Source organism: Cygnus olor, chromosome 4, assembly GCF_009769625.2.
Source record: "Cygnus olor isolate bCygOlo1 chromosome 4, bCygOlo1.pri.v2, whole genome shotgun sequence".
Classification (NCBI taxonomy): Eukaryota; Metazoa; Chordata; class Aves; order Anseriformes; family Anatidae; genus Cygnus; species Cygnus olor.
Genome location: NC_049172.1, coordinates 44,174,460 through 44,194,701, shown reverse-complemented (window position 1 = coordinate 44,194,701; position 20,242 = coordinate 44,174,460).

The window sequence follows — 20,242 nt, the reverse complement described above, 5'->3', positions numbered from 1 at the left end:
TAATTGCACTAAATTGACCACGCGTAGCCTAAAACTGCTCCTTCCAGTCAGCTTTTTCATTGCTCCTCTTCTTTCCAGCCTTAAACTAGATAGAGCATAGTAAACCCCCCTGTACTTTCCTCATACACCCTTTCTTATCCCCTCCTTTTCTTTTCCCTGCTCTTCCCCCCCATTACATTAGTAACAAAAACAGCATATAGAAGCTCTTCTATTAACACCCAAACTAGATGCGTTTCAGCTGATTTCATTCCCATTAGAAATAAAGGGGGCTCGAACTTAGAGAAGATCAGTTGTCGTGTTTGTGGAGTGAAGTGTTGTATTACTGATTGCAAACGCATCCAAGCGTATCGGGAACTTTACAAACAAAGGAGAATAAGCTTTCACCTAAATACTGCAAATAATCAGGTTTTATGGCTTACCGGGACATTTGTTGCACATCTATCCTTTTTTATTACTATGATTGCTCATTACAAATAGTAAAACAGTTGCATTAAAAATGCAATACATCTGAATGGTCTGCATAATATAAACAAATCTTGAAGCTGTAGGCTACAGAAGTGTGCTATTACATCTGCTGCAGATTTAGCTGGCTTTTTAATGCAAAAAAAAAAAAAGCACGACAGGTAATTTTACAGATATAATTTGTCTTGAGTATTTACTCACATGGAGAAGATGACTGTAGGATTTACAGAAAGTTTTGTTCTCTGTGAGCGTTGATGATCCTCCTGACCGAAGAAACAGCAGCATTGACATCAAAAAAGTGATATGGCAAATCACTAGTAACAGTATTGCCCAGCTCCCTGACCCGAATTAAATGATATTTGGAGGAAATAGGGTTGGGTTACAAAAGGGAACCTCATCTAAAAACTGCTGAAATTACTGAAATGACTTCTCAGCTTCCCAGGACTACAACTGGTTGGTAAGCAGGGAGAAGGACAGCTTACAGCTTGCGGCAGGCGGTGTTCTGCCTCATCCTGCACCCCACGGCTCAGCACCCTCGCTGCTGACTCCTGCTGCCTCCCTTCCTGCAGGTCACGATGGCAGGCAGCGCGGGACTGCTCTGACTCTTCCCCACTGCCATTCGGCTCTTCAGTGAGATGAGCCGTCATGTAATGTCTTTTCTCTAGAACTGAAAAGAGAGGGTGTGCATGTGTAAGAAGGCAGTACTACCTTGGTTCTTAAAAGACAAGGAATAAAAGAGACTTTTGAAGAAAACTAGTTTCTTTTTCCTCAGCTGGCTTTCCGCTTTCTAGAATTCAGCAACTAAACTGCTACCTCACTTGTCAAATACTTACATACATATATATATATATATTTACTTTCTCCTGCATGACTTTTTTCAGTTTTTAATAAAGATTCTCCTTATCTTTTATCTTCTACTTCCAAACCTACTTCTGTTTCCATTGAAGACTATGGAGTTTTGCTATTTACTTCAATGGCGCATCGATATTGCCATTACATGATCTTTGTACTACTTAACAAATTTACGTCTTAAGTACTGCGAGAGGTTGTACAATGCTGTAAAATAAAGGCTATTAGTAGCACATATACACCTTTACAGATCATAATTTACTAGACACTTTTCTGTTCCCCTGATTATTATTCATGAAACTGACGTGTTTACAAATATAAATCAGGTTTTGAAAACAAGCAGAAAAATATTCTAGCAAATAATTAGCTGTAGAGAAACAGTGTGTTTTTCATTATGCTTAACTGAAATATTTAAGCCCTTTACTAATTAAATGGCTGGAAATATTTTAATTCTGTATCTAGTATTCTGGTGAAACAACCTTGATACTTGAACTAAGATCAAGTCCTGGGTTTGCCAGTAATTTGAATTTGACTTCAAGTAAATTATATATTCTTTTGCCACAAACCTACAGATTGATAAGCAGGAAAAGCAGTGAAATGTGAATTGTACTGCACTCTGTCATAAACACTTATTTCTTCATGCCACCATATGCTAATTTTTTTTGATTAGATGATTCATCAGGATGACACCAGTCAGCTCATGCGCAGGTGATAACCTTTTCTCTTCTGAAACCAGGAGAAGTTATAATTTCACTCCAGCTTTTCCCCTTTTAACAGCAAGCATTAAGTTCAGTGTACGGCTGCTGTGAAGGGAAAACAAAAAATCAATTTGCACAGGTGAAGTTTGTAAAAACTGTGATCAGCAGTCATTTTGCACATTGAGAAAGCAAATGCTTACTGTGTAACCCTAAAACAGAAAATTTTAAAGCACCTTTTTTTCTTCCAAAAATTTTCATGCACCTTTCTTATTAAAAGCGAGTGAAGTTGATGATGATATTATCACCAGAAAAAAAATTCCTCCTCTTCTTTCACTCCCCTGAAATTTCCAAAGACTTTGGAAGAGATACTTCCTTTCAGATCCATATTACCAGTTATTTAACAGTCACTTCGACCAATGGCTAATCAACATTATTAGCCTTGGTTCCTTTGGTAACTATGTTGGGAATGTATTCACCTCTGATCCATGTCAGCACCACGGTTTTTTGGATCATTCTTCAAAGGAAGGGAACAGGTTACTGTTATCATTAGGTAATTTCAGATTACACCAAAAATAAAGCACCTATTAAAATAATACTTAATAATTATTAAGAAAATCATTAGAATCTATAGTGGAGTTGCACATAGTTACAAAGTATGTTGGATTACTTGAACAGAAAAGGAATTACATTAGCCTAGGTTGGGGGCCAACTCCAAAATGTTTTGTTGCATGCTGTGTGACCCTGCTGGTAAACACTGCTGGCTGATGAATCTTTATTCTTGTGAAGTCTTTTGTCTCTGAGGTTGGGTCCATGCACACCTCTAGATTTAGTGATCCTTCCTTGGTTTTATATCCCAGACCCATCTCTCACAGATACTCACGTACAGGCTGTACATGGATGCATGATAGAGACAAACTTTACAGCACCATATTGCTTGCTCATCATATTTCGTACAAAGATGAAACAAGAACAAATATGTGTAGGAGAGCAGTGTCTTTGTTTAAGCAAGGGAAGCCTGACCTCACTAATCTTGTATTTGAGGAGTCATAGATAGCCCAATGCCTGGAAAAAATAGCAGCCATCCCCAATACAGTTTCTTGCTCACCCAAACCAAGACTTCATTGCTAAAACTGTTCTGACATTACTTGCTTTATAGTTTCTATCCTCTGCACTGCCTCCCAGCCCCTCAAATAGTTCAGGTGGCACAGAAATTGTTTCATTGAGCAAGAGCCTTTTAAAATCACCTTGAGAAGTTGGTGGAAGTCTCTCCCCTCAAAAAAGCACATTTCTAGTAGGTCCCAATGTGCATGATACTTACCTTCGTTTACTTTTCACTACATTCTCTGACAAACTTCCCTTGGGTTCCTTCCCAGGTTTTCTCCCTACCACAAATGAAGACTTTTCCAACAGTCTTTCAGATATTTTATCTTGTCCTGCCATTTGTCATCCAGAAATATTAAATGAGGAACTTGGGGAATCAAAAATAAGCTGCAGCAAGAGGAATGCTCAAAGGAAAAAAAATAAAATTGAATGGTTTTATTCTACTCTCCTTCCTTTCCTCCTCTATCCTCCCTTGTTGTACAAATGAAGCCAAAACAAACAAAATCAACAGCTCCACAGCTAAAAAAAAAAGTTAATATTTGAACAGTTTTCTTAGATTATACACTCTTCAAGTAAAAAAAAAATTAAGTAGCAATTATGTACATACCTGCAAGCATCATTCATATATATATAATGCAAAAATGCCAACCCCTTGATTAGTTTTTTAAGTGGTCATATCACTTTCCATTTTCATTTATATCATTCCTTTTCCTCCTTTCTTATACATACATTTCCCCCGTTTCTTCCACATGCTTGTGCTGAGCAGCAGTTCATCCGTCCTCACCTCCCTAAACTGTTCTCTTTCCAATGGTAATCCCAATCAGTATTCTCTTTTATTCACATACACAGAAAATCAACTACTTTTCACAGCCAGTTATCAGCTGCCACAGTTTCCCCCAATGTTACATTAAATTTCCTTGATATTGGATCAGAAGACGAGATTAGACCATGTCCCAGTGCCATGCATTAGAAACAGTCACAAATTCCTCAGCAAACCACTTTCACCAAGGCCAGTCACAAATCTAGTTCTGTTATCCTTTGACTGGTAGTAACGAACACCAGGAAATGATGGGGACAGCACCATGATGCAGACATCCTCACTCCTTATAACGCTCATGTCCTTTTCACTTCTTTCAATGATTTCTAGACAACGTGTATCCCAAAATCAGTTCAAACCTTCATGTAAACATCGTTTACAATTACAGCGAAGGGATTTAGATAATAAAAATCTTTCAGATAGCTGCCTGGTCAATTTAAGCTGCCTGGTCAAATTTAAGCGAGTCATGATTTTGTGCATTGAATATTATTAAAATGTTTTGATATGAGGATCATACTGCTCTCAACCGTTTTAAATGCTTCTATTTATAATAATCAATTTGATGTTGTCAAGTAGGGATTTGAACTGTTTGACCTCTCTGACAAAACTTCAGTCACCCATTTTCAAGTATCAAATACACCTCAGAAAAAGTTCTTTCCTAAAGAATGTAATGCTGCAGTTTTACGTCTTGTCATGTATTCAGTTATATAAGCTATCCTAGATTATGTCTGAAAAATAAACTATTAGAAAACGTACTTTAAAAAGTGAAATGAGCTCATTGCACATCTGTAAGCAAGACCCTTTGAGCCTACATTTTTTCCATGTGAAAACTTACCGATTCATCAATCATCTTTTGTAAAGTTTACTGAAAACTAGATCAAATTTCTCCTGCTTTGCACTTGGATCAGGTGTCACTTGATAATTAATAAAAGCTATAAGAGAAAAAGGTGATAAACACTCTGTGATAATAAACACAAAGGAGACCGAGTTGGTGACAACTCTAAACTGTGCCTGCAGACAGAGCCCCAGCAGCCTCACTGCCGTGCCCAGCTAGCCAGGCACGTACACTGCTCATCTTTTGGAGCAGCTGCCAATGCAATGCAAGGATGCCCAAGGTGCCTGAGTTCTTTGTGAGGAATTACAAGTAGCATATGTGGCTCATGATCCACTGACTGGCTTAAAAAGCAAACCGAGTCCCAAATTAACAAGCTCTAAAACCCTGTTCATAGACAAATTAGCGTGGGCTAGTGACTCGTTGAGCATACATAGGCAATCACTGTACTGAAAAGATTCAATGTTAACAGAAGCATCAATATCAATCATGGTGTGGCAACCTTACAGCAGATGACCTTGGTCTTAACATCAAAGCCAACGCTGTCAGCCGAGTGGAGCATCAAAATGCTGGTGTTCATTTCATCATCACCTTTCCTTGTTCTCTAGACAGCTCTCCTCATTATCACCAGCCCTGACATCAGACAGCATTCAGCTTGTAAGAGCTCAGTTGTGTCTCAACTGGTGACGTTTTGGGGGGTGAAAGCTTTAAGTCACCTCACAGTGGAAAACAAGTCAGCTTGTGATTTATCCAACATTAAACCTCACAACTAATGAAAGGCTATTAAGCCCGTAGGAATACTCTGTGGAGGATGCAGGCCATTCCAAATTAACTCCAACTGCAATGAAAAGAAGTGTCAGCTACCCTGCTTCGAGTTCAAATACTTGTGTTCAATCTGCGCTTTCTCTGAGAAGGTAATTAAAAAAACCCCACATTTCTATGGAAGCCATGGACTAGATGTTCAAAAACCATCTGATGACCTAACGAGCAATATTCTCAGTAAAATCAGCGTACATCACCACTTCCAAAAATCTCAGGAAATGGCTAACCCTACCCTTTTTGATCTGGGTATTCAGTGCTTTGTCATGATTTCAATAGCAGCTGGATCAGTCCCTCTGAACTCCAGAAGGTTTTATTACAGCATAATGTGTTTTGTTAGATGTTGGGTCTGATTAGCAGCAGTTTCCTAACTTAGAAGTAATGACAATATTTCAGAATGGAGAAAAAAATCTGTTTATGAAATCCCCTGTGTGCCACACAGCACTATTTTTAACAATTCAGGCATATTCAAATAGGGATAAATCACAGGCCCCTTAATCTGGTCAGGACAGGCAACGTGGGGTTCATGTGAATGATGATAGGGCTCTCTGGCTATAACCTGTGTATCTTTTAAGCATTCTGTAATACCACTGTGACTGCTGACCCTGCTAAGATGCTACTGCACGATAAGTTTGTTAGGTGTGATTAATTTCATATCCACCATATTACTGTAAATTAGGTCATCTTGCTATGAATGAGTCATTTCTTTCTTTCAATTAGGATATTAAATCATTCTTCTTTTTTAATATTTTGTGTAACTCCAGATAGAAGAATAGCACAATGTGCTAAGCAGTATGAGGCTCATTCTATCACACATCTGCTGCTTTTATGCATGTTCCCAACTGCTGTTCACCTCCTCCAAAAATATTTCAGAAGTAGATATATTTGCAAAAGCACAGACATGTTCAAGGATATAATCCTTATAAATAAATTGTTTTAGGCTATTTAGCTGAATGCATATTGAAGATGCCAGGACCAACAATATTCAGAAGCAATTGTTGTATTTTAAGGGTTTGGGGTGCTTTTGGGACTTGGCTATAAGATGATGATCACTTCTGTGACAGGTTGACTAATTTACTTTCAGTTGATGTATCTCCATGAATTGCACGCCACAGCCATGTCAGCACATATTAATAGGAACCAAGATGTGTCTGAGCGCTTTCTGCAAGCATATGCATTAATCTGTAGAATACAGGTTAATCTCCGAGCAAGGTTTTGTTAACACCCTTAGGGTTACGAATAAGGGGGGCAGAAAAAGAAAGGATATTCAGACATGACAGTCTTATCATGTCCTTCAGGCAGCAGTTATGGAAGAGGAATAGGTACAATTTCTCACACAGAGTCACATCAAACTAATGAGGTGGTCACTAAGCTAGCAAGGCAGTGGCAAAAAATGATACTGAGAGGAAAGAATTGGCAGAGGGAGAGATGGAGTCGCACTCTCACAGTCCAGTTTGATGAGAATATTTCCCATCTTCAAGCGCCACCTCAGCACTTTGTTATACTTTGCTTTTGCAATAGATTAAAGGTGGATCCAGTTCCAACAGAATTAAAAATAGTATTAAATGGTTAAATAACTACATGCCATAACCAAGTAGGAAAAGCTATGTAGGATTTTCACTGTCAGTTACAGAACTTCAGCCTAAGGCTGAAAAAACAAAAAGCTGTCAGACACATGCAATCACCAAAGACCAGATTTTTAGACTATTTTATGCACTTAGATGGAGTTATGGTACAGGAAGCTTTTATAGGCACATAAATTCCACTCCAAAGGAATAGTGATATTTCCAGAAGTATTTAGGTACTCCGTTGCCATCACTTCCAACTCTTCTAAGAGCCTGAAGAGACCTCAATCTTTGTATGCTGCTACAACATGCATTTTTACAACCCTTGGAAAATTTGGCCTCGAGAGCCTTGAGACAAAAAAACAAGTTCCTCAGTGTAATTCAAGGATTAAAAAAAAAAAAAAAAAAAGGCCAAGAAAAAGCAAGTTCATAAAAAAAATGCTTTGTGATTTTACAACGGGTGGTTTGACCATGGCTCCATGCACCGTTCCAGTGCTTTATTTCATAAATGAAGTATTTAGATGAAATAGACAAGGACATTTTGCCAATAAATTCCCGTAAATCGGAAAGTCTTATGTCTGAACACAAGTCAGAGGTTTCCCAAATCCTCAGAAGTTAAATCACTTAACTATTAAGCACCTCATCCCTTTCTCCCTGCCAGCGGAAAGAGTTTTCTAGAAAAGCTGTATTTGTTACACAGCCTTAGAGAAGTTGGTATTTGATCCTGTTTAGAATCACAGGATCGCTTAGGTTGGAAAAGACCCTCAAGATCACCAAGTCCAACTATCAACCCAACACTGACAAGTCCACTACTAAACCACTGAGCACCGCATGCACACATCTCTTAAATACCTCCAGGGATGGTAACTCCACCACTTCCCTGGGCAGCCTGTCCCAATGCCTAACCAGGGCACATTCCCCAGGACAGAGAGGAGGGGAAGGCAGACAGACAGCTCTGCATGCATTGGAAGTGCATGCACTGGACCTCAGGAAAACTCATTATGTTAATTTTTTTTGTTCTCTAAATGTTTCTGCATTTTCATGCACACACTCAAGCAAATTAAATCTCTAATCATTATTTATGAGCATACCACAGAAGCGAGAGCCTGTTTAACCACTCATCAATCCATTTTAATCAAGATAAATACACTGGATCATAGGTGGGGAACTACTCTTTCTTGTGGCTGAAAAGAATGTCCAAATACCTTCTGGGGGCTACTTAAGGCCCATGATACAGCTTCATGACTTTCAGATCAGGCTGTTTACCCAGAAGTGACCTGGAGCATGGACAGAAGTGCTGGCGGTGGTTTCTTCCGTCAGTGCCAGCCTGGGGCGAGCCGGCCCCTGGGAGCACAGTGGTGGAGGAGCCGTGGCTGTGAGGATGCAGCCGAGTGTTTTGCCAAGCTGAGGTGCAGCCAGGAGCCTCAGGCCAGGCTAGAGGATGGCAGCACAAGGGTTCGGGGGTAGCAGGGCACTTGCACAACTCACATGGGTGTCCAGCTGGGGGATGGCAAATTCAGATCCCAAGTCACATCCAGCCCAGAGGCTGGAAGCCTAACACTGTTTTTATGGAGCCTGAAGATCGCCATCCTTTTCAAACCGAATTTGAACAGCCAAGTACTACTCAAAAGACACACGGTTGTATTAATGCAGCACCACGTCTAAGCTAATATGACCTCTTGCTATTTAGCTTGAATGCAGCTCCACGGCTTCCCAGGCAGAGCTGTTTTCCAACCAGATGGCTGGAAACACAGGCCGAGTTTGTTCGAAGGTGACTAATCAGATCCTGTAGGTTGATGCCAGGAGATTAATGCCACAGAGCTCCCCTGAAATCTTCCGCCCTGTTCTGAAGGTATTGGGGAGGCAGGGAGGGACACATATAATCTGATTAAATCCCTATAAAGTTTTCCTAAGGTTTGAGGTTTCTCACTTCTCCCATAACCAGAACAAATGACCAGCTGCAGACCCAAAGGCCACATCAGTGAACAATGACTGTAGATAGTCTGTGTTCAGGCTGGTTTTATAAAGGAACCGCTCCACACGTCAGGAAGGACAGAATAGTAGCAGCAGGTAGTGATCCCCCATGCAAGTGCCTGTGGTACCTCCGGAACGCAATGCGGCACGGCCCACAGACCCAGTCATCGACTGACATTCAAACGCTTGAAACAGCAGATCTGGAAAATGTTACTGAGGGGGAAGATGAGGCACACAGAGGTAGGATTTGCTAAGGGTTATTCTGTAATCAAAGCAAGGCGGGGGACTCAGGCATTAGGCCAGTTGTTTTGTTTCAGGAGAAATCATCAGTTTTACAAAATCTTGCCACTGCATCAGCCTATGCTATGCCAATATACTGACCACAGCACACAGTTCTGATTCCTCTCAGTTAAAAACAATCAAGCCAAACTGGGAAAGGCACAGAGAAGGATGACAAACAGTAGTGAACAGTTCTCTCATGCCTGAATCTCTTTGGCTTGGAAAGGCATGATTAAAAAATGAAGAGAATAGAAGGGAAATGCTTAGTGAGAGAAGGAGGTGAAGTGGGCATGTTTATTCCTTAAATAAAAATGAAGGAAACACTAAACGAGAGGAAAAACAGCACACAAAGTGAAATTAGCAGTTAGCAGGTTCAATAAGCAAAGGCAGACCTTTCTTCACATAACATATTTACAGTGGTTCCAGAGCTATTATGGAGATAAAAGCTTGACAGTGCTTAAAGTTACTACTAAAGTTACTACTGAAATGTTTATTGCTGGAGTGGAAAACTCAGCTGAGGAACTATCAGGGTATACTTGCCCCACTTCAACATGCTGTCCTAGGCTGCTCTCAGGTACAGCTAATAATCTGGATGTGCTTTCAAGCCCATGCACTGTGGCCATCCTCCACTTCTTACAACACTTCTCAAAGTAAGGTTCCCAGAAACTTCCCAGTGGGAGCTGAGCATGCAAAACCTTCAAAAACAGAGACAAAGCAGTTTCTGTGAGGAACTGTGTGAGACAGCAGATACAGCATCTCAGGCATACTACAATATCATTGTCTCATCTACTTCCAATCCTATACATCTGTATCTTCTGATTACTCTGATTAAGTCCACCATCTGAATCAACAGGTATGCTGCTAGTTTGCTTCTATTTGTGAGTACTGCAACATCCCACTGGCAGTGCATTATTCATAGAGCTTGCCTTTCTGCTGAAGAATTTGCCTGGTTATATTTTCTATTTTCAAGAAGACAACAGCATAAATTTTAAAACCATAATTCCAAGAAGACAAAGTGTTAGGTTTTCTAGGTTACAGTTAAGTCCATTGTATTGAAATATTAAACACGTCAACAACAAAAAATTAATATGACCCACATCAGAGAATAGAGAGGGCTGTTAGTAAACATCATTCACTCCTCTGGAAAGCCGCCAAATCCTGCTCGCTCAGGTGCTCATTTGTTTCAAGGCCCAGGTTTCAGGCTGTCAACACTCAACAAACTTTGGAAATTGCACTCCTATGACTTTTGTCTGCAGAAGAGTAAAACTCAATCCAGGCACTATAAAGAGCTTTGTGCTTCCTATGAGAGTTATTAAATCTAGGAAAAAAAAAACTTTAAGACGCCCCGACGTTCAACTCAGAGATGGCAGCTCCCCACAGCAGAAGCCAGACTCCTCAGGTGCCACAGAGGGGCCCTTCAGACAGGGTCCAGAGCTGCAGCAAACAGCAAAGCTGTTGCTGTTGCCACATGGCTTCTGTCCCACCGTTTGTGGATACCTACATTACCAGAGGCAGTGATGGGACAATCTGCAAGGAGAAAGCAAAAAGAGGCACAACCCCTCCTAAAGAGGAGGACATGGGTGCAGTGACCTCTGAAGAGTGAGAGGTGAGGAAAGAGTGACAGGTCACATATATGTGCAAGGACTTGCCACCTTTCTCCCATTACAGGCTCAGGATAAAGCCAGCTGTACCCATGGAGCACAGAATAACATCATCATGACTGCTTCCTCTTTCATGTCGTCACCCAGCCCTCCTGACATCAGCTGCCATGTCACTCTGCTCACCAAATGGGGAAAGAGGTATATGGCAGACAGCATCTATGGTGGTGTGATGGCTGGGAAAACGGGTGCTGACCAGCACCCGCCTACCAGGAACAATGGGGCATAGAGGGAGCAGGAAGTGGTTACTGGATAAGGAAGCACCATTTTCAATTACTGCTGATTTTACAATGACACAGCTAACTTCATATTTTTCTAGCTAAGCAATGCCTGTGTTCAGAAAGAACATGCATCCTTGCGTTATTGGCAGTCACGCTATTTCAGTGCAAACTGAAACAGAGAATTATTTTTTAACCCGCATTGGTTTCTACTTATCAGGAAGAATGAAAACACTGCATCTGAAAAAAAAATCTGCAGCTTAAGTAGTTTTTCCTTAATGTGTATTCTAGCTAAAATTACATTTGAAAGAATTAAAAAGTATATTCCATTTTATACAAATAACTTATAGATTTTAGAATTGCATATTTAGTGCCAATGTTGTTGAGAAGGAAAACCACTGAATGAGGAAAGTCACAGACTGAGGGATTGCTGATAGTGTAGTTTTTGGTTTTTTTTTTTTGGTATCTGTCAAAATAAATAGCATTGAATTGGGCTTAGGGACTAAAATTTGTTGTAAATCAGCTCACCATAATGGTTACTGTTCAGTATGGGTCAGCTTTTCTTTACAAAGCAATTAAATGTGAATGCAAAATGAAAGTAAATTCAGTTATTAAGACATGATTGCTTGCTTCTTGCTTTAAATCACTCTGGTTTATATCAGTCATCATTATTTACTCTTATCTTTGCCTTCAGCAAAATATTATTGAGGGCTTTTTATTATTTCCATGGGAAAAAAAAAATCATTTTCCAGAACATTATTGTGTTTTATTTTATTTTTAATTCAGAGGCAACATATGTATCATGAAAATTAGATATTCAGTATTTAATATTTGATAATATTAGAGACCTTCAGAGAACAAACTGTCAGATTTTGAGGTTTCATTTTAGAAGGTCGTATCTATCTTTTCTTAGCTCTACAGAACTCTGCTAACTCCGGAGATTATCCTTCCTTACCAGACCTACTGCTATAGGAGAGCATGGCAGAAAAGTTTAAACTGTTTGTTTTTTCTTGCCATACCTCAGCATCTCACAGAGCCGTTTCCCAGAACTCTTTTCCATTTTAATGTGGCTCTGTTATATGCAAAAGCTGAAAATCTGAAATGGGGCAACTGGATATGCAAGAAACATTCCATGAGAAACCAGTACTTTTTTGGACTGCTTGTGGTGCACATTAGTTTCCCAGCTTAAAACTTCTCCTTCTCAAGTGTTTGCTCTTAATGCATTACAAAAGAGCAATAATCAGCTTTCCTTACAGCTTTTTTTTTTTTGGCTGGTTATTTGTAGGAGTTAACTTTCCTAGGAGAACTTCACATATACCATTTGTCAATTCTCTTCTTTTCTTATTTAAAGCCATGAGTCATTAAGCTGAGGCATAAAACAGAAATAAACAACATGTCAAAGAGCAAGTGGTAGGTTGGCTGGACATCCCTTTTCATCCTTTTCTTCCTGTCACTTAAATCACAGAAGCTTTGCTTTCTTCTGACCAATGTGCAGTTTTCAGCCTTCTGAGAAACATTTCCCAGAGGAACTGCAGCCCTCCGGGAATTTGGCAGACATAAGTAGCCAAAGAGCAGCTATTGTTCTGTCATCCCTTTACAGACAGTAAGTAGTCCACAGCCCACAAGCTAAGTGCTTCTTGTTTCATGGGCTGCCCCATTTGAGCACTAGCCTAAGATGTGAACAGTTTGTACTGGCAGTGGCACAAGAGGAAAGAATGCCTTGATTCAAGAACTTGAATCAACTCCTAAGAAATACTATGAGGTGATTAAAACTGTAACGTTTTGATGACAGACAAGGCAAATACCTCTGAAAAAAACAGACCACGATGTTCTTACAGGCTAAACGCACTAATCAAAAAAAAAGTTTGTAACAACAAAAACGTTTGCAAAACTTCACATGTATAACATTTTCAAACATTTAATTTGGGCGAGCTTCAATTCAAAATTGCATCAGGAGCCATTGGGTTCTTCTCCCTGCTGGACTACAAGAAAATTTACCTCCGAAAACAGGTCCATGATGAACAGCTAGGTTAAAGGAAATTCCTTGCCACCATTCATCTGTGGACTTTTATTAATTCACTTACATTTGGACTACAGTAAATATCTTTGGATTTTAAAGCCTATTATAAAGCTACGTCATCAACGGCAATGAAACCATTTACCGATAAAAATGAGTTTCATAGCAACGCAATTTCCATAGCAGGGAGTAAATGCACACAACTTAACTCAGATGACATTTACACGTCATTTTTGTCATATATGTTACGGCTTGGAGCTACGTCAAGGGAGCTTCAGATTGGACATGAGGAAAAATTTGTTCACTGAGAGGTGGTCGGGCAATCAGAGAGGCTCACCAGAGCAGTGGGCATGGCACTGAGCCTGACAGAGTTCAAGAAGCATTTGGACAACACTCTCAGACATAGGGTCTGATTTTTGGGTGGTTCTGTACGGAGCCAAGAGCTGGACTCAATGATCCTCCTTGTGGGTCCATTCCACCATGTGATATTCTGTGATTCTGTGTGACTATCATTCAATACAAAACCAGAAAAACAAACAACAACAATTTTGAAAATAAGAAGTAGGAATGCAAATCAGCTTTATTTTTCCTTGCCTTTGACTTATACACTAGGCCTGTCCCTGGACAATAATTCTCCAGTTTGTTTTTAGCAAACACACATAACTACGTGCCAAAGCCATTTTATTCAATCAACCTAGATTATTTTCCTGGAATATTACATTGATTTCTATATCAAAAATTGCAGCCTGAAGAACATGGTTTGATTCAAGTAGCTGTGGTAGCAGCCCTCTCCTAAATTAGCAGAGTTATTTCAGTCTTCTTGTTTATTATTCCAGGAATAATAATTATGGTCTTGTATAATAACCTACAGTACACAATCTGTACTTACAAGTACAGTATTTTTAGGAAACAGTTTAAGAAACTACAGCTAATGGTAAATACTTTCCCCAAGACTGAGATTTGGAAAGTTTCAGCATAGGTTCCTTTTTTCTTACAGCTCATTAATTTTTAATACCAGGCTGATTTCATTCTCACTTCAAGCTTTTACTTTGGGCTAAAGGTAACACATAGTGATAGGACTGATCAATTTCAACATTGTTTTCAACCAGCCTTAGAAATGTCATCCAATTTATTTTTTAGCTTCATGGCGAATTTGTTAAATTAAAAAAATAGCATTTAGAAAGACATCTGGATTTGAATGGAATGCACAGCAAAACTACATTGCAACTCATGTGACCATGCTCCAGGTACACACACTATGTCTAAGTGCCATGTAACCATCATAACACCGCCTTGTATTTCCAGCCAACGCAAGAATACTCAGACACCTTTGTGAGTAAAAACTGTAGCAAGTTCATGCACAAGTTTCTAACTCCTCTCAAAACTCTGCCTCAGTTGCCATCTGGTAACTGAGTGTTTTTTTTGGAGACAGGAAAACACTTGACAGATGCTCAAGAATAAAAACAAACCAAACCAAAACAAAAACCCCAGCATTTCCATCTTACACGTCAGAAAGATTTGTCAGCATTTGTGACAGAGAATTCAAGAGCACTTTGTCTTCAGCTTTCAGGACACTATTCAGGAATCAATTGCTTTGACGGCCAACCTGGCGTTAAATGTTCTTAATTTTGCCTCCCGTACCCTGCTCTCACAGTTTACTATCTTCCTGTTTGAACCAGTACAATAGCTTATGAATTCATACTATGATCCCAGCAACTGACACGATGCACTTCAGAAATAACCCATCACAGCCAAAGCACAGGGATTTAAATGGCCAGACAGGAACCTGCCTTTTTGACTTAATCCGTTATTTTACAAAATTATACTATCAAACCCTTGACTTCTGGGGTTTGTAGTGTGCACCTTTCAACGCGCACAGCCATGGAAGTGGTTCATAGTCTTAGATTTATTTTTATTTAAGGTAGCTTGGTCTCAACCTATTAATTCTGTTAAAGGTTGGGAATAAGGTATTAAACTAGCATTAGAAGCATAACACAGGACTGTGAATATAGCAGTGATATATTCTTGGAAGACCAAGTGTTGAAAGAGCTTGATTTTGTTTGGTACCAGTGGACAATTTGCATAATTTTCCTATAAAGATCCAATAATGCAACTGGAGGTGACAAATGCATGGATGATCACTGCCAGGTACAACCAATTAGGATTCCTAAAGAGCAGAAGGCATGGGAAGGACCAGGCTATGATCAACTGAGGCTAGCATTGAATTCAACAGGAATTCAGTGAGTGTTGCAATCATGTTCAGCAACCAGGACTGAAAGATGAGAAAAAAGGGCAAAAGTTTCTGTGCATTACACAACATATGTGCCCCAAACTCACTGAGCTTCTAACCTCAAAACTTGTATATGTGCAGATGCCATTTCTGTCTCAAAACTGGGAAAATCTGTTTGTTTCTTGTTGTTTTTTTGTTTGGTTGTTGTTTTTTTTTAAAAAAAGTTTGAAGCCTTTTCATTTCCATAATACCTTCCCATCCAAGCTTCAAACTATTACTCTTACTAAGAAAAGGCAGTTCAGAATAAATTGAAGAGCAGACATCTACACAACATTGTCTCAAGAGAGAATCACTCCTGCTTTATCAGCAGCAGCAACGTCTTAATGAAAGCAGCAAGCATTCGGTGTGGCTTTTGCAGGAGTCTCAGAGACCAAGGGGACTTCACCAATGCTGACAGTCTCAGCAGTAGTGAAATCCTTGAGGTAACATCCTTTCATGCTCTAACTTTTCAAACTTTTGAGAGCAGCTAACAAAAGTAAATCAGTAATAGAGACTTTTTGCAGGCATTCCTGGGTTTGCTTTTTGTTGATATCTTCCCAGGAAAGAGGTTTTTTGTTCTGTTGATAGATGCACAGCAGCTGCTTGTATGACCCCAATAGCAACTGGCTGCTAGAACTACTGATTATTATTATTATGTCCTTCATGGGAAGATTTTTCTCATGCTGCTTTCACATTTTTTCAGGTATATATTATCTACACTCATTCATCTTAAAATAGATTTTATGTACAAATAGATAGTGCCCACCCTCAGAAAACTGAAAACTTTATGCTTTCAGTACATATTTGAACCTGCTTAACTTGGAAAAATTGAGTTGCAGTCAGTAGTATGCCTTTGTCCTTCACGTTAGTATTGAATTCAAAACAGATACATCTGACTATAGGCACAAAGGATAACAACCTTTAATTTCTGCACCTCTACCCTGCTTTTACCATCTTTTTACATAGAGTCAATTTAAAGGATACCCCTGAAAACATTTTGCCCTCCTTTGCATCTGCATTCACCCTTTCAAGTAAGAAAGAAAACATCCATGTTGAATTGAACAATCAAAAGAACTGCCATAAAAATAAAAAGTATTGCCTATAATTAAAACTTACCTCATCTCTGATACAATGGGTCAGATGGTCAAAGCATAACAGATCCTTCGAAATATAAGTTGGGTCTGTGTAGGGTAGTTCCATAATATCACAACACATTCAATGCTTCTCTTGCTACTAAGACTGCTAATTAGTTTAATAAAGTCTTACACTTTGTTGTTGTACGGTGTAGGATTGATATGTCAATTTATCTGAAATGTTTCAGATGGCAACAGGAAGGATATAAGAGGAAAGGACTAGTCACATCTAAATCACTAACCTCACAACTCAGCAAGGGTCAGTCCCATCTTTTGGGCTGCTTAATAACTCTGATGCATGCACCTGCAAGAGCAGACTCCTTCCACACCGGAACCTGAGCATTTCAAAACTCCACATATGAAAATAACTATAAACACACTTTGCCAGAGAGAAATAAAAGAACATGGGAAATAAGGTGTCTTCACCGCTTCTGAGAGAAGAATTACCACCACTGAGGAAGTAGAAGACTGAAAACAGAAAAGGAAAAGAGGACAGGTTCATGAATTATTATAACACATTCTGGAAGCATTAACCCTTCACATTTTCACTTGTCAACGTAGTCTGTCACAACAGGAACAACTTTTAGAGTTCCAGATATATTGGCATTATTCTAGTACATTTTTTCCTGGTTTACTGAAGCAAATCAGTTTGGGACAGGTAAAACAGTAAAAATATTTAAATCTATTATGAGAGCAATGGAAGTGTAGAAAGGTTGCAGTCTCCTTGCTTTTTTAAAAGCTGGTATTTTTGCATGTCTCTAACAGCCAAAACAGTAGGAAGGAGAAAGCTGAACAATAATATGGAAACATCATCTATGGAAGAAAAACACTATTAAAAGCAGGTCTCGGGTGAATATATGGCCATACTTTAAAGAATTTGCAGAAAATGTTTAAAATGGGAATTAGCTACTTTTATGAAGCATATGTTAGGGAAATAGTACTCTGAGAAGTGGTGTTTCTCAGGGGGATGTCTGGAGAAACTTTAGAAGAGGAAGCCCACAGAACAGTTCATTTGATGGAGAGGAGCGAGGCTCCAGAGCTGAAATATTTTTACCACTGCCCTGTTCCACTCTGCAGCACTGATCAAAGGCAAAATCCCTGTTGTGAAAGAACATCTCCTACAACAAAGCACAAGTTTCTCAGGACTTGCTGCACCAGACAGAGCTTTGGGATTCTTGGAAAAAAAGGAAACTTACTAATTTTTTGTTCTTATTTCACCAAAGCAAAATAAAAAACAGCATATGAAACTATGCTCTGAAAAAAGAAAACAGTGGTAGTGTGAAGACTTAGAAGTAATATTTCCCTGACTTTTGAGGATTTAACAATGCATGTTCATTTTATTTTCTTCCCCAGTATGAATATCCTATTATGAACTAAAGAATGAAAAGATGTGATACGGTCATGCAAAACTAGCTTACTATCCATTCAACAAAAATGTCCCCTGTTTGCATGCAAAATCTTTGCTTATTTTTCAACATTTTCCATAGGGACTTAATATTTAAGTTATCTTTAATCTTTAAATTATCTATACTTAATCTAACAAATTCACCCCGTCTATCCCAATTTAATCTGATGGCTACAATAACTTACATATCTGTTTCTCCAAATTAAGTGTTTATATCACTACAGGTAAATTTATGATATACAGGAAAGTAGAAGCTGACAAGGTACTTCAGTACTTTCCCCATTAAACTAAAAAACTAAAAGCATGAGGTATAAGGAAACTTTGAAAGGTTTAATATCTGTAAATTGTTACATGCAAGCAAAGAGAGCGATGAAATTACACTGATCTCTCTCTTATACTGCATTGTACCACCTACATATTTATAACCAAACAGCTATGAGGAAGTATAAAAATTCCTACATTGCTTAAAAAATGAAATCTGCAACTACAAACTACGTAGTTTCTTCCAGAAAAGGACTTGCAGTTTTCCTTTCCTTGATTTCATTTCAAGAGCAGTGCCTTTACTTGACCCCAGCAGATGTATGTGGCTGAAAAAGTCATCGCTGTGTAAATCTGCACCTTGTCAGGCCTAAGTCATTCGTGTTTCATATTTATACCTCAGAGGAACACCAACGCTCCCTAACAACATTGTAATGCTTGCACTGGCAAGCAGAGTGTTTTCCGAGACATGAAATGTCACTGGGCTTTATATAAAGTCAAGTCCACTTCTCAGAATAAGTGCTGCTCTGACATGGCTGCAATTAATTCCCTGATTAATTTCCTTGTTTAACTCCGCATAGCGACAGGTTATAAAGCCCTACCAAAAGCTGAGATCACAGTGCTCTAACTCACCCAGCAGCCGTAAGATTACAGAAAGGGAGCTGAGCTCAGACGCCTGCCCAGTGGAGTTCACCTGCTGCTGAGAATGGTTCCCAGGCAGAAATTTGGCCATCCATGCCTTGGAAGGCACTGATTGCTGACACTTTACATGAAGAGGGCACTGCTTTTGTTGTATTACTCAAAGGCAGTAAACATGGGGTAAGGTATAAAAGAGTAAACATAGTTCCCTGTCGCAGAATGTGACGGACTGCATTACTCCTGACTCCTGCAGCGATGCTCTCACGTCTCAATGAACTCACCATTTTCAGGAGGGACTCCTTTTCCCTGAAAAATGCTTTCATTTTAACACTGAGCTCTATTCACTTTGAACTAGATGCCATCCCCTTTACTGCTGAATTGAAAGACTGGTGCTTTTACTTCTGTCCGTGATTTTTAGGTGCTGATAGAAAGACTCTCTGAAGAGTAATCTTCATCAGATATTTCTCAAAATTTCAGCCACGAGAAAGCACAATCATTTCTGACCTGATAAAAGAACATCTTCCCACGCCAGCCTAAAATCGCTTTTCCTTAAAGGACAAGCTAATAGGGCTATCCTGCATCAAATTTATAACCACCCTTGCATATTTTAAGACATCAGTAGGAAACATTTTAGCTTGCAAAGACTAGGAGCATTTAAGCAATTTTTCTCATTGCTAAGCATTACTACAAAATACTGTTTTTAAACAATTCAAACCAGCATATAAAAAGAAGTGATCCATCTGCAATCCATGCAATGAGAGATGATCGTGGCATTCAACAGCTACTGACTCTGAAAGGGCAGGTGCTTTTCTTCCGGGAAGAAGTGAGAAAAGCTAAACCGTGATGAGCTGTGAAAATATTTGACTCCTTCAGCTCAGATAGAAATGCAGCAACACTTCTGCTTTGCCCTGCTTTGTGCAGCAGAAGGCTTCCTTGACTTGGACACGCCACGGCAGGACCAGGGTCCAGGCAGTAGCAGTACGTGGAGAGGACTCCTCCAGCTCAGAGAGCCTCCTTACTTAGGCCTCACCTTCTCTTTGACATTCAACTGCCATGTTGGCTTTTATAGATGCTACTTATAGGCACCTGATCTTTATCACATATTGCATGTAAGCTTGTGAGTTAACTTCAGGCTGTGAATCCCAATGCACTGGGGGGCACCGAAGAGTTTAGCACTGGCTGAGCTGAGGTCCTCTTTTAAAGGCATCATCCTACATCCTACTGAGAGTAGCAGGTGAGTTACAGGTCA